Source organism: Mustela lutreola, chromosome 3, assembly GCF_030435805.1.
Source record: "Mustela lutreola isolate mMusLut2 chromosome 3, mMusLut2.pri, whole genome shotgun sequence".
Classification (NCBI taxonomy): domain Eukaryota; kingdom Metazoa; phylum Chordata; class Mammalia; order Carnivora; family Mustelidae; genus Mustela; species Mustela lutreola.
In genome coordinates this window covers 103,416,391-103,432,270 of record NC_081292.1, presented here as the reverse complement: position 1 = coordinate 103,432,270, position 15,880 = coordinate 103,416,391, and the positions used below count along the sequence as shown (strand labels likewise).

General features: G+C 39.3%; 1 protein-coding gene and 1 pseudogene across 2 annotated transcripts in view; one reads left to right on the top strand and one right to left on the bottom strand.

Annotated features, from left to right (window-relative positions):
* Nucleotides 1-15,880, top strand: part of CNTNAP5 (contactin associated protein family member 5) — an 842,021-nt gene that overhangs the window by 81,578 nt on the left and 744,563 nt on the right. The gene's annotated exons all lie outside the window — the stretch shown is intronic.
* The window catches only part of LOC131827705 (large ribosomal subunit protein eL43-like), a 63,044-nt pseudogene continuing 62,038 nt past the window's right edge, over nucleotides 14,875-15,880 (bottom strand).

The following is a 15,880-nucleotide window of genomic DNA, read 5'->3' as shown; positions in this document are numbered from 1 at the left end:
GTATTTTTGTGGGTGAGTGGAGTAAGGTCACATTTTCTATTTTTTTTTTTTTCCAGTTGTCCCAGAATCATTGAAAAGACCCTCATGTTTCCGTAGCTCTACTGTTTCACCTTGGCTTTAAATCAATTGTCTACACATGTCAGTCTATTTTTTATTCTATTCTGCTGGTCTATTTGTCTAACCTTGAGCCAATATCACATGGTCCCAATTACTATAGTTATAATAACTTTTGATAGATGAAAGAACAAGTCCTCCCACTTCATTCGAGTACCATTAGCCCTTCATGTCTTTTGTTTTAAATTACTATAGAAATTTTAGAATCAAATTGTTAAGTTCCAAAAAAATTCAATTGCAATATTGGTCAGGATTACCCTGAATCAAAATACCAGTTTGGGAATAGCTGACATCTTTACAATATTCAATCATGAGCCAATGAGTTTGGCTTGTCTACCTTGCTTCATTTATCCAGTCTTATTGTATATTTCTTTTAATAGTAGAGCTTTCTACATAGAACAGTGAACTTTTTTGTTAGTTTTATTCTTTGTCATTTTATATTTTTGAGGCTATTATAAATTATATCTAGCTTTCAAATATCATCTCCTAACTATTTGTTGCCAGCACATGGAAGTAGATGTATTTTAGTAAGTTGATCTTGTATCCATCAGCCTTGCTAACTTCATCAGTCCTAATCCTTCATCTATGGATACATATTTTCTGTGTATATAATTATAGCATATATGATTAATGGCAATTATATGTTTTCCTTTATGATCTTAATGTTTAAATGATTTTTTTTTTTTTAAAGATTTTACTTATTTATTTGACAGAGATCACAAGTAGGCAGAGAGGCAGGCGCAGTGAGAGAGGAAAGCAGGCTCCCTGCCGAGCAGAGAGCCCGATGTGGGACTGGATCCCTGGGATCATGACCTGAGCCGAAGGCAGAGGCTTTAACCCACTGAGCCACCCAGGCGCCCCTGTTTAAATCATTCTTTTGCTGTACTGCATTGGATAGGTCCTTTAGTACAACGTTCAGTAGAAGTGAACAATGGACAATCTGTTAATTTCTCAGCTAAAAATAATAGCTTTCAAAATTTCATCAGTAAATATGATGTCTATTTACACTTATTTGTAGATTCCTTTTATCAGATAATTTATTTCCTTTAATACAGGCAATATTTTGTCTCTCTCTCTCTCTCTCTCTATATATATATATATATAGGTATATAATTGTCAAGTGCTTTTTCTGCATTCAAGAAGATATTTTCATTTTGTTAATATACTTCATTCCACTGATTAATTTTTGAGCATTAAACCAACCTTGCATTCTAAATATACCCAAACTGCTCATGAGAAATATTTATATATAAATATGCATACATATAATCAATGGCATGATATTATGATAGTAGTATATGATTATCATGGTGTTATGTCATGACATATAAAATCAAGATCTCTATATATCTTTTTTAGATATTGCTAATTCAGTTTTTAATATATCTCTGCCTCTGCTTTCAATTAACACAAACCCAAAACAATGAAGACAAACATTGATTTATTCAAAGGGCTGATTTAAGTATAAACAAAGAACTGGCAGGAGGGAAAATGTGGGAGCAGTTACTTCCAAAGGAAGGTTCAGACCAGACTGTATCTCAAATCGTGGGTCCTCCCTCTACTTTTGGAACAGGAATAAAGTTAGCAGCAGGCATTCACACTAGAAAATGCTGAATAGGGGGAACTGCCTGTGAGGGTGTGAGTCCTCCCACCTCAGCCTCCACAGCAGGAGCACAGGATCTGTTACTTTCCTCAGGGTTGTAGGAGGACAGGGAGTGACTTTTCTTCTGCCCAGTTATTGACACAAAGGAATTTGAGAGATGGGAAGGGGTGACAGGAGCTGTGCTAGTAGCTTGGCATCCTCACCTTACTTAATTACACCCAGGTACTTGGCCTTCTGAGGTGAGCTTTGCTGTTGGTCTCCATTTTGGTGGCTCAACATGGGCTTTCTGGCTGTGCATGGAGCACCACAGATATTTGGAGTTCTCTCAAGGTGGTTGTGCTCTTCTTAGAATGAACTCTTCCCTTCTTACCTGATTTTAAATGTGTAGCCCAGAACTCCTAGACATTTTGGGATGTTTCTACCATGAATTTTGCATTTCCCTATGAATAACTTTCAAATATCTGTGTTTCTGTTACACTACCTTAAAGAATGGCTCTTCTTTAGGTTCAGTGTCCTCTGTGACCTTCTTCCTACATCATCCTACTTAGTTATGTATTTCAGGATTGCATATATTTCCCCATCAAACTTGGTTCTAAATTCAATACAGCTTTCTGCAACTGAACTAGAATCCCAGGTGGAAGGCCAGGACTCTTAAGAAAATGAAACAGGGTTACAATTTTAAACACAAGTTTTTGACTTGTTTTGCCAATGTTTCTATTTTATTGCCTTCAAAACTCAAAGGGATTTCTTGAATTACTTTCTCCCGTACCTGCTTCCTTGAAGAGTGCTACAGAAACAGTATCAACAGAATTCTCAAAGTGTTGCTTCAGCTTACCTTCTCCTTACTTCCTTTTGATCTTCTGGTTTGACTAAATCAACAATTTCAGTCATTCTAGGGCAGAAATCTGAGGCTGAATCTGGCCCCTTTACCAGAAGCTTCACCTCTTCTCAAAACTTCCTCATTCCACTTTCCTAGTTGGTATTTCTCTATCACTATTTAGCATATTGTATATTTTATTTAATTAACCTGTCTCTTCTCCCCTCCCTTACCAGAATATAAACTCTATAGAGGCAGATATTTGACTATAAGTACCCAGATGCCTAGAACAGTACATGGCATTTATAGCATATACTCAAAATATATTTGTCAAGATAATTATCTCAATATAAAACAAAATGCATTAATTCTAAATTATCTATGCTAGTGTGGGGTGAGGAGTTAGGTTGAAGGATGGGGGAAAGGGATATTCAAACAATCTGTGATGAAGCATACTGATACCTTGAGTATTCATCATCATAGTGATTACTTAACACTAATCAAATGTACTCTCATCCCAAGAAGGACTTGTCCAAGAGAAGTTCCTTCTGTAACATCTATTCTTCAGGAACCCTACTGAACTCCTCTCCTCTTCTGTACTCAAGCACAAATCTGACTGCAGCACTGAGACCAGTGGTCCTCAAATGAAAATTCTGAGTCCCTGCTCCAGGGTGACTAGACCAGAAACTCTGGGAGTGGGATTCTGAGCAACATGGGCTTTAGGCTTTCCAAAGGTTTTGATTCGTGCTCAAGTTTGAGAACCGTTGGTCTATGTTTTATCTTAAAATCACCCTATTTCTGTTCTGAGAGGATTTTAAAAAAGAAGATCATGACTATGCAACGTGTTCATATGAATATGTATTAGACACACACACTAAATACGCACACACACACACACAGGCATTTAAAAGCCAAGTGTATATCTATATCCTCCACTGTTTTGATAATTGAAGAGTCTTATAAGCCACAATACTTGCCTCAGATTGTCATTTCTGTAAGCTACATGTCTTGCATTCAACTTAGAAGAGCTGACAAGTTATTCTCAGACCTGTCCCTTCTAGAGGACACCCTGTCATGGGGCTGATTGAAGGGATAGGAAAGAGAGTGCAAAAATAATGAGGCTTATTTCCCATTAAGGAAGTGACACGACAGTAAGCCAGTTTGCTTCTTAAATCATTGTGACCAGGTTTGCTGGGGGGAATTCTGTGCTTTACAGAGAACATAGAAAGAATGCTTTGGAAGGAGATAAGGGTAGTGGAAGGTCAAGGAAAAATAGCTCTGTGATAGAGCTCATGCTTTTTCACTCAAACTGCCTATTCTATGACTTATGGAAACCTGATACCGATATTTTAGAGAGATGAGCAAGTGAGGAGAATTGATAGCTGCTAAAAGCCCACTATGGACTGAGTGTTTACATGTGTATCTCAATCTTCATAATGACATACTGTCTCAAATTACATCTCCATTTTAGAGAAGGAAACTGAAGTTTACAGCAACCATATAATTTGTCCAGGATCATAGATCCAATTAATGTGGGTCATTCATTAACAATTACTGTATGCTTATTGTTGGACACTCTAAGGCAGTGATGCTCAAACTTGGAACCACCTCAGGGGCCTAAAACATACTGATAGATAGGGTCCAACCTATAGTTTCTGATTTAATTGTTCTGTAGAACAACTTGGGTGTGGGGGTATTGAAAGGGTTCTCCAATCACACCACTACACAGCCAGTTTGAGGACATCTGCTCTGGGGATAGAGCACAAGGTTCAGTGAATGTCAGAGTCTGATAAAAGTGACAGGTACAGCAGTTATGGTACAGAGCCAGGAGTGGTGTCTAATAATAACAGTGACCTGAGGGTGCCATGGGAGCACACAGTAGTTGCTCCTCAATGAGGCTGCTCAACCCTGCTCATCCCTGCTCAGAATATAAACAGACTTAGGAAGAACAAAGAGCCAAAGAAGGAGAAGGGATATTTGTGGCAGAAATGGAGTTTACACAAAGTGGAGAGGAGCAAAGATGAGCTAGAGAGAACCATTTGGCATCCTTGGAGCATGAGGAAATGCCAAGTGAGGGAGAGGAAAATAGCCAGGTCTATCTCTGAAGGGCTTGCGGCAAAAGAGATATCTTAAAAGATGGATGGAATATGAAGAGCCTTAGAGGAAATGAGGTTAGTTTTAGGGGAAACTAGAGTTAAAAAGAGTTTAGAAATTATATCACCTCATCAGTTTATTTTACACATGAGGTAACTGAGGGAGAGAAGTTTTAGCCAGACTGTCCCAAACCAACAACCAAATCATGTCAGGGGCAGAACCCCCCCTTATAAACTTGGAGACTTTCAGACAAGTTTCAACCACTGAAGTGCCATCAGAAGAAGTTACATTAATGAAAGTAGAATGATCCTTGTGTGTCTGAGTGAAAATACTGGTTTTACAGAGAAAAGTAGACACCAACTGAATGGAGACAAATATGCTTTTATCTTGTTATAGGGCCTCAGAAAAAGCCCCCGGCATGTATTCACCCATACTCTGACCTTGTTTCCAAAGATGCTCTTTTTAAAAAAAATTATTTATTTATTTGTTTGCTTGTTTATTTATTTATTAAAATACAGTTGTACATGGGAGGTCTATGTTTTCAATCTGCATCTTCAATGTGGTAAAAGTGAATAGATTTTTGGAACACCATGGTGGATTTGGGATATTTGGACCATCCGATGTGTCTCTAGTCTTGGCTACCTCCATGTTACTGTCAGTGTTTCTTCACCTTGTAAGAATGGGAGGTTTTGGTATTAGTGCTCTACCCACTCCACACACACACACGCACACACACACACACACATGTGTGCACATACATCTAAGGTCATTGCTTTGAATGAAAACAATTTCATAAGCCTCCATGAGTATCTTCACTCGATCTGCATTAGGTACAGACTGACCATTTAAAGCACATTTTATCAATACAAACCACTGATGAAAAAAATGCAACACTTCCTCTCCAGCTGGCTTTCTAGCACATTTTTACATTTTCCTTCCCTGCTTCCCATACTTATTTTCATCCCCAAAATATTTCAGAGGCTTTCTCCTTTCTCTGTATTTTGGTTTCACTGTAGTCTGCACAGTCAACACAATGACTGCTTATGTCTGGCTTCCAGGACTTTTATCATTATTGAGGATTATCATTATTGAGGGGAAATACAAAACCAAAACACATGCTTTTGTGGTCAAATGCTGAATTAGGCTTTACAAGAGTCTACATTTGGGAAAATTCTGGCATATTTTGAGTCATGAGATGTTATCAGAGGAAATGAGGTAAGGATCTCATTATCCTCATGGCCCAACCCAAACTGAATTATCCAACGCACCCAATTTTTTCAGTCCCCATCTGGACCTGGATTTTTCTCTACCACTACAAACCACATGTTGATCTTTCCCTTATATGAACATCAGCTGAGTTTTATAGTGTGTACCAAACAATTTAGCACTTAGTGCTAATTAAATGAGGTTAAATAAAATCACTTCTGTGGAAGTGCCTGCTGTGAACTGTAGTAGACAGATGCATGGGACTATTACCACCATTAATTAGATTAATTGCCTTTTGTTTGTTCATTCTCTCTCCTAGACTCTTGCATAAGCTCTCTACTAGAGGTTTATATCAGCTAATTCATGATGGAAAAAGAGAAGATGCTAAATAGCTGTGGATTAATGAAAGATGGGATTTCTTGGAGGGTTTGATCCATGGCTCCTTATAGAAGGTAGTCTCATTTCCTCCTGCCACCATTTTCTCCTTGAAAATTCTTGCTCATCCCTGCAAAGGGAACAATGCCAGAATTCTAGCCAGCTATATTTAGACAGCCAGAAATGAAATAACTGTAACATGATTGATAACCTTAAGTCCAGGGAAATGATATTACTAATTAAATCGTGAAACATTAGGCAGCCTGTCAAGCACAGATATATTTAAAGTCGTAACAGCTCTTGCTTATTTTTAAAGTGTTTGCATATTGAGTGATTCTGGTAAAATTGTTTCTATTTATCAGACCAAGTATATAGTGCTTATTTCCACGGTATCTGCAAGCATAACAGGCAATCTAAGAGAAATCCGGGTCCAAGAGAGCAGCAATGCAGAGAACTGGTCGGGTTCTATGAATCTGAGCCTCACTCAATTTTTGGAATTAGAAAATCTAATACTTTACAGCTTCTAGAAGCAAAGTGTGTGGGTGAGGTTAGTGGAAGGGAAAGATAGAAATAACCAAGCTACAATTTACTGAATGCCTATTTTGTGCCAGGCTCATCCACAGATTACTAACCTTACCAGTACCATTTCTCAGATGAGAAAACTAAGCACAGAGATGGGAAAAGAAAGAAAAAGCAAACGAAGATCATTTTCCCCTCATGGTGCAACTAACAAGGGACAAATCACGCTTTGAACTGAGTACTCGCTGAAGCCAGTGTTGGAGCTCCTTCACCTAGCTGAATTCCACTTCCTTTGAGGGATCTTTCTTATATGCTTGCTACCTTTATATCCAGTAAAACCCATAAGTTTGATGATAAGAGAGGCTAAGAAAAAAAATTATCTCACATGAAAGAGTAGGTGAGGGTGTAGTTCTTCTTCAGAAGTGATCACATTCATGAATTAAATCCTTTTAAGGGATAAATCTCTAAAGCCAGAGAGGAGTGAAGAACACTTGGTGGGCTCTAGGGTCAAGCAGATCTTTTGTCCCACTGGCAGGTCAGACAGAGGACGGTGTGACCACTGACATACTACTCAGTTAGAGGAGACTTGTCCCCTTCTTTAGAATGGGGTAATGATATCTACTTTGACTGTGTTTAAGAAAAATGAATGGAGATAATGAAGAGATCTACAAGATGAGAAAGGGAAGGGGAAATCAGGAGAGAGCAGAACTACCCAACATTTCCAATATTGCATGTCTGTGAATGTTTGCTTATTCTCTGTTTAAAGATGACCTTTGATATTGCATATTGTACAAATTTTGGCAAAGATAATAGGCACATCCTACTCCAGCACAAGGTATTAGATTGAGCATAATAAAATTGTGGTTTAAGATGAAAGGCCTGAAAATCATGTTAAATAGGATAAGGAAAGCTTAATTGAAGCTCCAGCATGATTGCTTTAAAATCTCTTTATCTAGGTTTGTTATTTTCCCATCTGATTGGGAGGGAAGGATGACCCCAGCTGACCTGGCTTACATTCGTTCTAACAGGCTTTCTGTCACTGTTGCAAATGAGTAAACAGATACTGCCCCTAATCCTGAGTGCTGCAGAATCACAGTGAATTAAATGCACAGAGGTAAAGAAAGGTTTTTTGGCATTAAATCACAGCCAGGGACCTCATCTTCATTCCATATGGATTGTCAACTTGCCAAATTCAAGGCTACAACTATTGTTATAATTAGACTTTGAAATCCTTCTTCTGGTTTCTCTTTTTCCATGACAAGGATTTGCTACTTAAAATTATAAATTGCAAATATATTGCCAGGGTCTGGATCTAATCAGCTTTCATCCCCTCTGTAAGCCCCAAGAAATTGCTTTTGTTATCAGTGTTGAATTTGGGTGGTTTTAAAGCACTAATTCTGATATGGGGTGGGGTGAGGAGGAATGAGAAAGAGGTGGAGACCCTTTCATCCGTGGGCAGCAAAGGTCCTTCCCAAGGCCAAGGCAGCATCTTTGGCCTTACCTGACTCTTAACCTCAGATGAACAGCACCGTTATGCAGACTTCCACCGAGCCACCTGTCCCCTTCTTTCATGCAAGATGATTATTCTACATGAAACAACTGCCTTTTGGCCTATTCATGCAGTGTCCAGATACTTTTGAGAATGAAAGGAACACCGTTAATTACTATGCCTGAAAAAGATGCATAAACTGAGATTTATCTGGGCCAGCCCGGATATCCTGGTCACCCCACTTACACTCCCCTCTTCTCCAGAATTCTCCAGAATTCTCCAAACATTCATTGTGAGCCCCAGTTTCGTCTTGATATTTAATCCTTTCATTTTTGCATGATTTTTTTTTTAAATACTTCGAAGATGTACTTTATCTCACCAACTAGGTTTCTAACTTCAGCATAGACACACTTCTCCTTTAGTGCCTAATAAAGTATTATGGGGTGGTCCGAGTAGACATTCAAACACTGACTGAATAAATATACATCAATTAAAACAATTTGGGGTGGTTTCCGCTTTTTTGTAAATGGGGAAGAAGAAAGGTCATGCTGGTATAATATTAGCAATCCCCAGAAATATAAAAATGCCAAGAATAATATTCACAATATTCCCATAAATGTTAGTAGCAGTAGCTGCTTTTGAAGTTTGATTTCTTTAGGAAAATCTAACAACCAGGGAAATAGTTGATCTGTTTTCCATTAATATGACTGCTTGTGTTTTAATAAAAGGAACACTGGCCTAAGGACATTAGTTGACTTGGATTATAGCTTTGACTCTGATGAATGACTGTGTGACCTTAAATGTATTGTTTCAAGTTGATGAGGCTCCACTCTTCTAATCTCTTTATTGGGTTAGTAAAGCAAATCTTTTTTCTCTAATTCACATCCATGCTCTGATGATGCATTTGATACTAAGACCATTAAGATCACATTCTAAATGAAGATGCTTTATCGTTCATCCTATATAGGAATGTCGTAGAGTGTTTTTGATACAGGACAGTTAGTTATTCCTAACTTCACTTGCAGATAAGGAGGTGGAGACAAAGGGTTAAATAAGTTGACTAAGTCCATAACTGCCAAAGCGGGGATTCAATCTCAAGCTCATCAGACTCTGTAATCAGGAATTGAATTGTGTCATTGCTTCAGCAAACCCAACAGTTTCCTCATGGGTAGGTGATTGGAAGTTAATAGATTGGGAATTGATCTCAGGATTCATTGAGCTGCAGTGGTTGCATGCTGATTCAATCCAAATGTGTTTTTGTAGATACAGCTGCAGCACATTCCTTTTATTTCTCTATTGAGGGAAGTGGGTGGTTTCTATGCAGAAGCTAAATGAAAGCCTTTTAGAGGAGAAAAAAAAAAAAGTCCCATAGGTACGTTACAAGCATTCCTTTGTTTGCATACTTTTCCTTCCCACTACAAAAGTTTTAGAAAGTGATTCCGTCTCTTATGAACCCCCTTTTTAATCAACGACAAGGACAATGTTTCATTTAGCTTTCTGTTCCGACACTGCTTCAAGCATAGGCATCTTGGGGTTACGTGTAAAGATTGGATGAAAACCAAGGGCCTGGTCCTCTCCGGGTAAGACATCAAAGAGGCATGAGCAGAAGTATATTCATAAGTATCGATATAGTCTATTGAATGTGTTCACATTCTTTGGGAATGGGGGTATCCTGCACTCCCTTGGCAGGATAAAGGAGAATATTTAAGTGTGTTATATAGGCAGTGCCATCAGGTTTAAAAGGAGCCTGTTTTCAGAGCACACTTGAGCGGGAAAGATGTCGACACACCAAATGGGCACTGAAAGCTCTCCCATAGCCATCGTCAGAGGAGGGGCAGCCACAGAGCTTTGAGAACGCAAACCAGGGAGGCAAATCTAGAGAGACACAAAAGAGCAGCAGCCTTGCCTAAAGTCAGCCAAAGAGGACTGAAGCTGTGTCAGTGGTCAACCAGCAGAACCTGAAGACATCCAAACTACAAACTGCGCAAAGGCCATGCACTGAACCTCAAGTATGCTGGTGCTGAGGCTATGTAACGATTACCTTATCCCTGAGTGGAAAGGCCTGGGTATTTGGGCAGAAACTGTTGCTCCTCCTTTACAGATTGCTGACTGAAAGAGCCCACAACCTTGCATGTGGTGCTCACTATAATGAATGGACATGGTTACTCTCCACAAATTCTTCTGCTGGCTTTGGGAACTGCAGAGTTTATGGCTTGTGTTATTATAGTTAGATATTTGAATATAGTGCACGTGCCCAGCTATTAAGTGTTAAGATTTTCTTGCACAGATAGATATTCCTTATGGAATGTAATCTTACTGTGACTTGCATTTATCTGGCCATATTACATAATATACTTCCAAATGGGTCATCTGACTTTCCTATTCAAATAATCTGAGATAAATAGAATCAACCTAATTGACCCCATTTTATAGATCAGCCGCTTGGTTAATTATTATTGCTCCTGGCAACATCCAAATATTCAAACCATATGAACATTAAGTAATTGTGATAAAATAGTAGTAATGCTAAAGTAACAATATTAATAATAACAAATATCTGATGAGCACTCACTATGTGTCAGGCACTCGGCTAACAATTATCTCCATTTCTCACTGGTAATCTGGAGATACAATTACTGTGCTGTCAATTTCACAGGGTTGTTGAAGAGTTAGATGCAATAATGCATGGCCAAGTGCGTTGGCATGTTAAATACCACTCAATAGTAAGTGTTCACTTATCAGCCTTTTGGCTGTACAAACATACTCCTCTCCCTCACTCACTGAATCAACCATCAGTTTGCATTTTCTCAGGCACCTCTACTTACATTTCTCTCCTTAATTCCTTAATAGTGATATTGATAGAGCAACAAGAAGGATAATAATAGTGCATTATTCCATTGTGGAAGCCTGTCTGGTTTACAAAACATTTTATACATTTCATCTAAAAACCATCACTGTGAAGAGGATAGATTAGATATCCTAATCTTCATTTTTCAGAAAAGATAGCCGAAAGTCAGGAAGACTGACTTTTCTAATTCACATCAGTAGCGAGGTGGAACTCAAACCCAGAGTTTTGTCATTCTCCTCCATAGCTGTCTTTGCTTTAAGTGCCTATTCCTCTTCCTTCCAAGTCCTTTTGGTCCAGAAGAAGTGCCTGGAAGTGTCCCTCAGCCTTCTTCAAAGCTTCTTACATCAACCAGCTTCTGCAATGTTACTTGCCGCCCCAGGTGACCTGAGCTCCCAGACAGTCTGGAGGAGGCTCTCCAACAGTGATCATTTCTTGTGTTACTTCTCACCGGAGGACCTGGTGACACAGATGGGGACTTGGAGGTCACACTGCTCTCTCTACAGGAAATGCTCTCACTGTGCTTATCTGGATGGAGTGTTGGAGAAGATGGAGCTCAAGTGTCCCCTCTCCTGTGAAACCTTTGCCAGCACTGTTTCTTCATCAAGTGCTGCTCTCTGTGCATCCCTTTGTTCCCAGCACTGATTTTCCGTGAAGCCGGGCCATGCTTGCCTTCCCCCACGTAGTCACAGATCTGTCCCATGGGGTACACTGTGTAGTCCTTGAGAGGCACTACTACATCTTGGCCTGTCTGTATCTGTATTCTAGCACAGGGGACACCAAACTCATGGTGGATTTTTGAAATGAATGAATAGAGATATAAACCAATACACAAAACCTGTGGCCCCTGTTAAAGTGCAAAGTGTCTTTTGCTATGGTAGGCAAAACCGCTGTGCTCTGAAGGAAGCTGAAGTGGAGAAAGCAGCCCCCTCTTTTGTCGTAGGTCCTTAATTGCTCTTCCTCCCTGCAACATTACCGGTGTAATGTGCTAATTCTTCTATGTGTCAGCTGAATGCATTTTCAAGTGTATGTAGAGCCTAATTCTGGTTTCACTCATTTGTAAAGACTAAAGGTGAGATGTTGTGACAGTTTCACCTCTGTGAATCGATGAGTTTCTTTGGGGTTCTTTCCATGGGGCCATTAGTTACCGCCTCTCACCCTCATTCTCTTCCTGTTGTGAAAAGGAAAAATTACAAGGACAACATGACTCCTCCGTTAAAGGGAAAGAGAAGTGAGACGATTAAATAAAAATGCTTCCCAGATGAATTAGCTCAAGGAAAAGAAAGGGAGGGGGAAGATGGGTAAGTATTCCTTGACTTTTGCATTAATGAACTGGGGTCCCAGACAGTAACTGTGGGGTCTATAATAAAAACTAGTTTGGAAACAATATTGTAGTGGGTTCTTTTATACGGCAATCTCTTCTTCAGAAAGCTTGCCATTAGTAAAATACCCCCAGCAAGGGGTCTGGCACAATGCTATTTCTATCTCGTAAAATCCATATTGTCTACTTCAAGTCAATAAAACACACTATCTAATAAAACTCAATTGTGCATAGTCCTGGGGCCTGGAATTCATCTGGATAATTGAAATGAAAGACATAGAAATACAAATAATTGGCTGTAGTCAATATTCTAATGATCTTCCCCACGTAGTGTTGGAGATGAACCTGTATTTCTCAACACTCTTTCCTGATCTTAGCAGCCAGTATTCCTCAAGAGTCCCCCAACCTGACTCCACCCCAAAAGCTCATCCTTGTGGAAGACTTGTTATATTTCAGTAAGAGCACCGACTTTACAATCAGACCCACTAGGCTTCCCATTGTGATCTTTCCTCTTCCCGGGTGTGTGAGCTGACATTTGATGCCAGCATTTCACTTTCTTCATTTGTATAATTGGGATAAAAATATCTGCCATAAGATTATTGGGAGGATTGAATTAAATTGAAAAGGACAGGGCTGCCAGCAAGACTTACTCAGCTCCATCTTAATTCCCATTTCTTTCCCTTTGAAGCAGAGACCTCCTAAGTAGAAAGGCAAAAGGGACAAGAAAGAAGAGCCTCAAAACTTGAAAATTATATAGCAGTTCTCTGCATAAACTAACGGATGTCCAGGCTTTTCGCCTCTTCTGAAGCCTTAGAATTACAATTTTCTGAGGATTCATAGCCGCAGGAGAGCAGGGCATTTCCCAAGCCAGCTCTAGGTGAGGGCCACGTGTGTATCCAGAAAGCAAGATGAGTGCTGGCAGCGGATGATTCAGCTTTGCATCGTAGCTCAGTCATAGGGAAGAGGAGGAACCTAGGTAGTCTTACATCTCTTCAGGTCTCAATCTTTCCCTCTATGAAGAGATGTATGTTTGGTGCCTTCTTTGCTCTGTGTTTCTCTATGCATATCTACACTAGATTAGTAAGGATGGGCTTGAAGAGAGATAAGAAAAAAATGCATGGACAGCTGAAAGGGAAGGGTCCTAAAAATAACTTAAGGCATATATTGCAGATATTGAAGGCTTGGCCTCCGAGCACCACAATTAAGTGAATATTGATATAAGGCAAGTCAAATGAATTTCTTGGTTTCCCAATGAAGAAGTTATATTTATTTTAGCCTGTTAAGTGTCAAATAAGTTTATTAATCTATTAATTATGTGTAGAAAAACAGTGTACACACCTTAATTAAAAAATGCTTTATTGTTGAAAATGCTAACCATTATCTGAGCTCTCAGTGAGTTGTAATCATTGATCACAGATAACAATAGCAAAGACAATAATAATGAAAAAGTTAGATATATGCAAGAATTACCAAAATGTGACATAGAGACACAAAGCAAGCAAACACTGTTGGGAAAATGGCACTCATAGATTTGCTTAATGAAGGATTGCCAAAATCCTTTAATTTGTGTAAAAAAAAAAAATACCTCTGAAGTGCAGTTAAGAGAAGCACAATAGGGGCGCCTAGGTGGCTCAGTGGGTTAAAGCCTCTGCCTTCAGCTCAGGTCATGATCCCAGGGTTCTGGGATTGAACCCTGAGTAGGGCTCTCAGTGCTCAGTGGGGGCCCTGCTCTCCGCCACCCACCCCGCTCACCGCCTGCCTCTCTGCCTTCTTTTGATCTCTGTCTGTCAAATAAATAAGTAAAATCTTAAACAACAACAACAACAACAACAACAAAACAAAACAAAACAAAAAACTCCTTAAAAATGCTTTAAAAAAAAAAAAAAGAGAAGCACAATAAAATGGTGTATGCCTCTATATTTGTCAAAGGGATGTATCTTTCCCTGTGAAGCTACAGATATGAGTCTCTCTACTGACTTTCCACTCTCATTCCTTTCTCTATTACTACTATATACACCAACATCTAGATCTGTGCATTTACCCCCATCCACATCCATGGATTAAGAAAAATCCTACAAAAATGAGGTATGGTGACCTAGGTTTTATTTGTTTTATTTTGTTTCTAAATTATTTACTTAGACTGTGATTCTTATGTTCTGTGATTCATGCTGCTCTTTGCCCTACAAATTTCATTTATTCTTATTTCATCCTCTAAAGCTAGGAAAACCACAGCCTCTCTCATAAAGATGTATCAATGGCCTTGATCTTTATTTATTATGAAATTCTCTGAACTCTTGCGTAATGTATTATGGTGACAGTGATGAACCCTAAATCTGTACGAACTGACCAGCATTACATGAGAAGTGCTGAAATTGTCAGAATCTAGGGCATGTGGTCTTCATACTTAAGATAATACGATGCTCTTTTCCAATTACATTACATTTCCCCATTTTTTAAGGGTATAGTCTTATTGCATAATAGTCTGAGGCTTTCAAGGAGGGGACCGTGGGTATTCCATCATGGTTAACTCCAGAGCTCTAGCTGAATCTGAGAGCGTGAAAAATGAACCCACGCCTTCACTTTTGAGCTCTTCCTTTGCTGCATGCTTAGGGTGCTAGAATGGGAGGGGGAACTAACAATCAGAAAAGCGAAACAATGAGTGCCAATCATAGGACAAAGGTATGCACCTCTGCTGGCGTATATTTCTGTTTGTGCTAGAAACCTACAGAATCAAATCGAAATGCTGGAGGTGCTGGCTGGGAGCAGTGGACCTCTTCTATATACATTGCTTAGATGAACTTTCAAGTCCTCTAGGAAATGTCTCTTCATCAGAAAAACTCTGGCCATTGTAAACAACATGCTTTTCTTCCTATGTGCTCTCTGCCCTTTTGCCATTGTATATTCTATAGTGTGCCCTTTGGGGATGCCCTGTCCCAACTTCTTCAGGGACTTAGTCCCTTCTAATCGAGGCTGTGTAAGATGTCCTTTTTTTTAAAATTTATTTTTTATCTATTTTCAGTATAACAGTATTTATTAATTTTTCACCACACCCAGTGCTCCATGCAATTCGTGCCCTCTATAATACCCACCACCTGGTACCCCAACCTCTCAACCCCCACCCCTTCAAAGCCCTCAGATTGTTTTTCAGAGTCCATAGTCTCTCATGGTTCACCTCCCCTTCCAATTTCCCCCAACTCCCTTCTCCTCTCTAACTCTCCATGTCCTCCATGCTATTTGTTACACTCCATTAAGCTGTCCTTCTGGGTCATCCCATCTCCTATTTATTTATTTATTTATTTGTTTGTTTATTTATTTATTTTCCCTATGGCATAAATAAATAAATAAATAAAAGATGGGATAGCCCAGAAGGACATCTTACACAGTCTAGATTAGAAGGAGTCATCCCTCATAGAGGGATGCTATGAATAGCATCCATAGAGGATGCTATGAATAAGTCCCTGAAGAAGTTGGGACAAGGCATCCCTAAAGGGCACACT